Source organism: Bubalus bubalis, chromosome 3 (assembly GCF_019923935.1).
Source record: "Bubalus bubalis isolate 160015118507 breed Murrah chromosome 3, NDDB_SH_1, whole genome shotgun sequence".
Lineage (NCBI taxonomy): Eukaryota > Metazoa > Chordata > Mammalia > Artiodactyla > Bovidae > Bubalus > Bubalus bubalis.
In genome coordinates, this window is record NC_059159.1 from 1,514,359 (window position 1) to 1,520,650 (window position 6,292).

A 6,292-nucleotide genomic window follows, 5' to 3' on the forward strand; every position below is an offset into this window, starting at 1 on the left:
ATTCTAGAAAACTGAGTCCGAAGCGTTCCCAGCGGCGCCCAGGGACTCGGCAGTGTCCCTCGGGTCACGGAAGGGGCGGGGTTCAAGTTCAGGCCGCGGGGACTCCACAGGGAGGCCGAGCGCCGTCCCGACCCCGGCCGCGCCCCCGAGATACCCGCGCCGCGAGCGCGCGCTCCCGCATCCCGGTCCCGCGCCGCCCCCCGAGGCCCTCGCCTCCCCCGCCCCGCGCAGGAAGCGCCCGGCAGCTTCCGCCCAGGGCGCCCGGCCCGGCCTGTCGCCGCTGCGGGACCGGACCCGACCCAGCGGGACGGCGCGCAGCCGCGCGCGGAGCCGTGAGTGCGTCCGCTCGGGCTCGGCCGGCCGAGGCCAGGCCTCTGTGCGTCAGCCCTGCCCACTCTTCGGTGCCCGTGGGTGCTCGGAGCGGCCCCGGCCCCTGTGCCGTTCCTGGAGGCCGTGAGCGCGTGCGGACGGAGGCGGGTGACATTCACGCGACGGCGTGGCTCCGGTCCTCAGTTCATCCCGTGTTATCAACAGGTGACCCGCGCGAGCTCCCTGAGGGAGTTTACGTTCCGTGTGTGTGTTGGGGGGAGAGGGCGGAGAACTGAGGCGGGTCTCGTGCAGGTTTGATGTTTTACGCGGTGTTTGTCATCGCGGTGCTGTGCGCTGCTGTTTGGAACAGATTCTCTCCTACCTGCGACTTTGGACCCTGAACCGCGTCGCTCCTGCTGCCCGCCCCCAGCCCTGATAACCACCGTTCTATTCCCTGATTTTAGCAGCTCTGCTCTCTTCGGTCCCAGACGGATGTGATGTCCCACAGTGCTTGTCTTTCTCCGTCTGACTTATGTCACTTTACATCATATTCTCAGACTAAGGCTTCAAATTCCGTGTGTATTTTGCTGGGACGGTGCGTCTGGGTTCCCAGTGGCTGCATGTCCAGCGCTGGGCAGGTCCGATGGCTCCTGGCTGCTGTGTTGGACAGTGCTGTGCTCAGTTATGACCGGTTTCCTGTCTGCATGGGAAGGTGTCCCTTTGAAGTTAACAGGAGGGTGAGGCTTTGGGAAGGAAACGGTTGCGGGGTCTTCAGTGTGTGCAGACAGTGTTCATATAGGCTGAAAGCTGGGGGTCCCTGTGAAGAAGGCTTCTGGAGTCCCCATGAATGTGCTTGGGGGACCTGCTGTGATTCCCTGGAACAGATGGGTTTTTTTTAACTCTCTCTTTCCATTGCCAAGGGCTTCCTGCGTCCTTTTCAGTTTTGGAAAGCGAAGTTGCAAAGTGTTGATAATGTGGAAACAAGCTCAGGCTTGTGTGAACTTGTGTGTAGTTATACCAACAGCCGAGATGACCCCAGAACTCCCTCACACCAAGCTCTGCTTTGTCTTCACTATGCTGCATGACCTCATAAGAAGGACAGCACCACAAGCAGGAGACTGAACTGATCTTTTTCAGATTGTTTATAGAAGAGGTTGGAAGAGTAAACTTTCTTTCAACCTCTTTTCAAGTGGGACCATCTGGGGCTGCTCAAAGTCAGAGAAATCCCAGTGCTTTGCTTTAACACCAAAGAGAGAGAGACTCAATACATAGAAAATTACTTGCTCCCTGTTGAACCACACGGGAAAGGAAGCATCCTTGAGGGAATTCCCTGGCTGTCCAGTGGTTCGGACTCCAGCCTTTCACTGTGGAGGGCCCGGGGTTCAGTCCCTGGTCTAGAAACTAGGATCCTGCCTGGTGTGGCAAAAAAAAAAAAAAAAAAAGCGATAGAGAGAGACATCATGAAAGAAAAAAGTCTCCTGGAAAATAGCTTGCGCCGTGTTAAGTCATTTCAGTTGTGTCTGACACTTTGCGACACCCTGGACTGTAGCCCACCAGGCTCCTTTGTCCACGGGATTGATTCTCCAGGCGAGAATACTGGAGTGGGTTGCCATGCCCTCTTCTAGGGGATCTTCTTGACCCAGGGATGGAACCCATGTCTCTTAATGTCCTCTGCATTGGCAGGCGGGTTCTTTACCACTAGCACCACCTGGGAAGCCCCAGGAAAATGGCTTAAGTCCAGCAGGCTACAGTCCATAGGATTGCAGAGTCAGACACAGCTGCAGTGACTTGGCAAATGCGTATGCCTGGAGAATCCCAGGGACGGTGGGGCTTGGTGGGCTGCCGTCTATGGGGTCGCACAGAGTCGGACACAACTGAAGTGACTTAGCAGCAGTAGCAGCAGCATGTACGCACAGAGTAAACTCTGCACCAGCGTATGTTCACATTCACAGCCCTCCAAGCATCCGTCTCTCTGCAGGATGACTGGTTCCAGAACCAACCCCCTGCCCCACCCCACAATACCAAAATCCATGGATGCTTACGTCCCTTCTGTAAAATGGTGTAGTATTTGTGTATTTCCTATGCGTATGCTCCCGGATACCTTAGCCACCCTTAGATTACGTATAATACCTAATACAATATAAATAGTTGTAAATACAGTGTAAATGCTATGTAAGTAGTTGCCAGGTGTGCGGGAAATTCAAATTTTGCCTTTTGGAACTTTCTGGAGTGTTTTTTCTTTCTTTCCCCGAATATTTTTGCCGTTTGGTTGGTTAGTTGGCTTCTCAGCTTGGAACCAGCATATACAGAAGACTGATGCTGCCCTCGTGGTGCTTTCTTTCACTGTTTAGTCTCCGGTGCACGTATATTTTCTTCCTCAGAGTGGACCTGCCCATAGTAGGGCCCTACCAGGAGCCCTTTGAGGCTCATCTTTGAAAAAGTCAATGAAAACCAAGAAACCCACTAATTCATCCATTCAGCTGTATGTTTTGAGCATCATCTACTATATGCCAGACCCTTTTCAAAGCCTTGGGAATGTATCAGTGAATAAAAAAGTGCTACCTTGATTGGGCCTTCCTGATAGCTCAGTTGGTAAAGAATCCACCTGCAATGCAGGAGACCTCAGTTCGATTCCTGGGACAGGAAGATCGAAGATCCTGATCCTTCGATTCCTGGGTCGGGAAGTAGGTAGGGAGAGGCTACCTACTCCAGTATTCTGGCCTGGAGAATTCCATGGACTGTATAGTCCATGGGGTCGCAAAGAGTTGGCCACGACTGAGCGGCTTTCGCTTTCACCTTGATTGGGGGTGGGGTGGGATAGGCTCGGGAGGGAGGGGGTGTATGTGCAGCTGCCTCACGTTGTTGCACAGCAGTAACTAACAGTACTGTGAAGCAACTGTCCTCCAGTTAAAAGATCACACCTCCCTTAACGATAAAGAACGAGTAGACGAGTCCTGATGTGGATCCGAGGGGTAGAAACACGTGCTGTGTCTTTAGTGCTTAGGTGTGCCCCCCGGGGGCTGACATCTGGCCGGGGCGGGGGGACAGATGGAAGGGTCGGGTCGTGCACACATGTAAGGGACGAGTGGACCAGGCAAAGGGAGCCACACTCACTAAGGCCTGAGATTTCAAGGAGCAATAACAAAGCAGTGCAGGCAGCGTGGCAGAACCCAGGCAGAAAGTTGTAGCCCCAGGCAGGGCATGGGGAGCCCACATTAAGGATTTGTAGGTTGTGAATGGGATCAGGTATGCCTTGCGCTTAAAAAGGATTGTTGCAAGGCCTCTCTATGGAAAAGGGAGGCCAGGCGGTCAGGGGTGGAGGTGGGCACACCAGCTAGGAGGTGACCAGTTCTCCAGCTCAGATCACACTGACTGTGGGCTGCTGGTGGACGTGGCAGAGACGGTCTGGCTATGGATATAGTTAGAAAGCCGAGTCAATAGGATCTGTGGAGGAAGGAGCAGGTCTGGGGAGGAGGACCAGGGGCTCTGCTGAGGGCAGTTAAGCTGGCTGCGGCACGGTCCGGAGGTCAGCGCTGGAGTCAGGACTGGGGAGGGAGTCCCTGGACTTCCCAGGCAGTCCAGGGGTTAAGACTCCATGCTTCCAGGGCAGGGGCCAGGGTTCTGTCCCCGGTCAGGGAACTAAGATCCCACGTGGCTGCACCATGGTCAAGAAATAAAAATAAACGATTATTTTTTTTAAAAAGGGAGTCCCCACGTAGAGAGTAACATCTGGGTCAGATTCTAGGGGGTAAGTTGCTCGTCTCATTCATGTGTCTGTCGTCGTCTTGAGTTGCTGCAAAGGTAGATAAATATTAATAATATAAATTCATGGCCACAATTTGTATTTTTCCCAGTAATCTCAGGTGAGCTGTATTTTATTTCAAGCTTTTTATTTTATACTGGAGCAGCCAGTGAACAACGCTGTGATGGTTTCAGGTGGACAGCAGAGGGACTCAGCCATGCATGCCTGTGTACCTATTTTAAAAGCCTTTATAGATAGTGTTCGGGGTATCTGTTTTCCTATTCCGTTTCCCCTACAGGAGATCCGCAGTCACTGTGGTCACTGTGATTTGGCTGTGAGACTTTTTCTCACATGAAAACTGAAATTTTGTTAAGTTCCTGACCTTGACACTCCTTGTTTTGCACCATCAGGCAGTCATGACAGACGCTGAACACCAGAGGGCGCCAGTTTCCTTATTTATGCAATAGTCTGCCGTCCACCTGTTGGACTGGACTCCTATTAAAGATAAATCTGGAAACCGGGACAGGTTCTTTTTTCCCACTGGAGGTATACTCATGGGAGAGACCTTATCGCATGTTTGGTCTGTAGGTCAGGAAGATCCCCTGGAGAAGGAAATGCAACCCACCCCAGTATTTTTGCCTGGAGAATCCAATGGACAGAAGAGCCTGGTGGGCTACAATCCATGGGGTCGCAAAGAGTCGGACACGACTGAGCATTAGCATGTACCATGTTGGAATTGTCTTTATATGGTGGTTTTAATTAATGCTCGTAACCATTTAGAATTTTAAGGGCAACGACTTCTAAACTAGACATGCTCATGAGCCCCGTATCTGACACGACTTCTGACATGACTTAGAGCCTGAACTGAACATATCTGGGAGCTTTTAAAAATAAGGATTTATGATCATTTCTGATTTAGAATATTTGAGAAGGAGTACAGAAGTCTAGGTGTAATAAATATCTCTAGGTGGCCTGAATGGATGACTGGACCATGAGAACTTTGAGTTAGAATCCATTTTCTGTTTTATCAACAGGTATTAAGCTAAAGGAAGGGGAGATAAATGCACAAAGCTGGGAATTCCCTGGAGGTTTTTTAAAAAGCATAAATGCTACATTTACATAATTGATAACCTTGTTTAAAAGCCTGGAAACACTGATTCAGAGATGCATTTGTCTTAAAAGAGCACATGATCTTAACTCATTTTTACAACTGGATTAATTTTATTTGGGGGAAGGAAATACTCTATATTTGTAGTGAAATTATCTAGTCAGCAAGGTGGAAGCCAGACCGCCCTAATCACAGGAAATGAAGCCTGATGGCGGGCTGGCGGCTGTTTGGTCTCTCCTGTCTCTGGCGCCTGTGGCCTGAGGATCACTTTGGCCACGATGACCTTTCCCCATTGGTCAGGACTGTTGTTGTTCGGTCACTGTGTCGTGTCTGACTCTGCGACCCCAGGGACTGCAGCGCGCCAGGCCTCCCTGTCCTTCACCGTCTCCTGGAGTTTGCTCAAACTCGTGTCCATGCCATCCAACCATCTCATCCTCTGTCGTCCCCTTCTCCTCCCGCCTTCAGTCTTTCCCAGCATCAGGGTCTTTTCCAATGAGTCATCTTTTCACATCAGGTGGCCAAGGTATTGGAGCTTTAGCTTCAGCATCAGTCCTTCCAGTGAATATTCAAGGTTGATTTCCTTTAGGATGGACTGGTTTGATCTCCTTGCAGTCCAAGGGACTCTCAAGAGTCTTCGCCAACACCACAGTTCAAAAGCATCAATTCTTTGGTGCTCAGCCCTTTTTATGGTCCAACTCTCACATCCATATATTGACTACTGGAAAAATCATAGCTTGACTATACAGACCTTTGCTGGCAAAGTGATGTTTCTGCTGTTTAATACGCTGTCTAGTTTGTCACAGCTTTTCTCCCAGGGAGCAAGCATCTTTTAATTTCCTGGCTGCAGTCACAAAATGCAGTGATTTTTGGTGTCCAATAAAGTAAAATCTGTCCCTGTTTCCGCATTTTCCCCATCAGGACTGTTAGTTTACAGCCTGCTGCTGGTGGTACCTCTGTGATGGTGTCGCAGATGCCGTGGTCCACAGGCCACACACAACCCACTGCCGATTTTTCTTGCCAGCCTTCGAACTAAGCATGGTTTTTGTATTTTTATGTCATTAAAAAAACAGTATTTCATAGTGTGTGGAAGGTTTATGGAATTCAAATTTCAGTATCCATGAATTTAAACTTCT

The 6,292-nt window shown here is 50.6% G+C and overlaps 1 protein-coding gene across 4 annotated transcripts in view; it reads left to right on the top strand.

Annotated features, from left to right (window-relative positions):
- Positions 1 to 219: 219 nt before the first annotated feature.
- ARSG (arylsulfatase G) overlaps positions 220 to 6,292 on the top strand; it is a 103,005-nt gene continuing 96,932 nt past the window's right edge. For 2 of the 4 annotated variants that reach the window (XM_006061899.4, XM_006061902.4), the window contains exon 1: positions 220 to 534. The gene's annotated coding sequence lies outside the window, so the exon portion shown is untranslated. The remainder of the gene's footprint in view (positions 535 to 6,292) is intronic. The other 2 variants (XR_003107621.3, XM_006061898.4) reach the window with 2 other exon arrangements.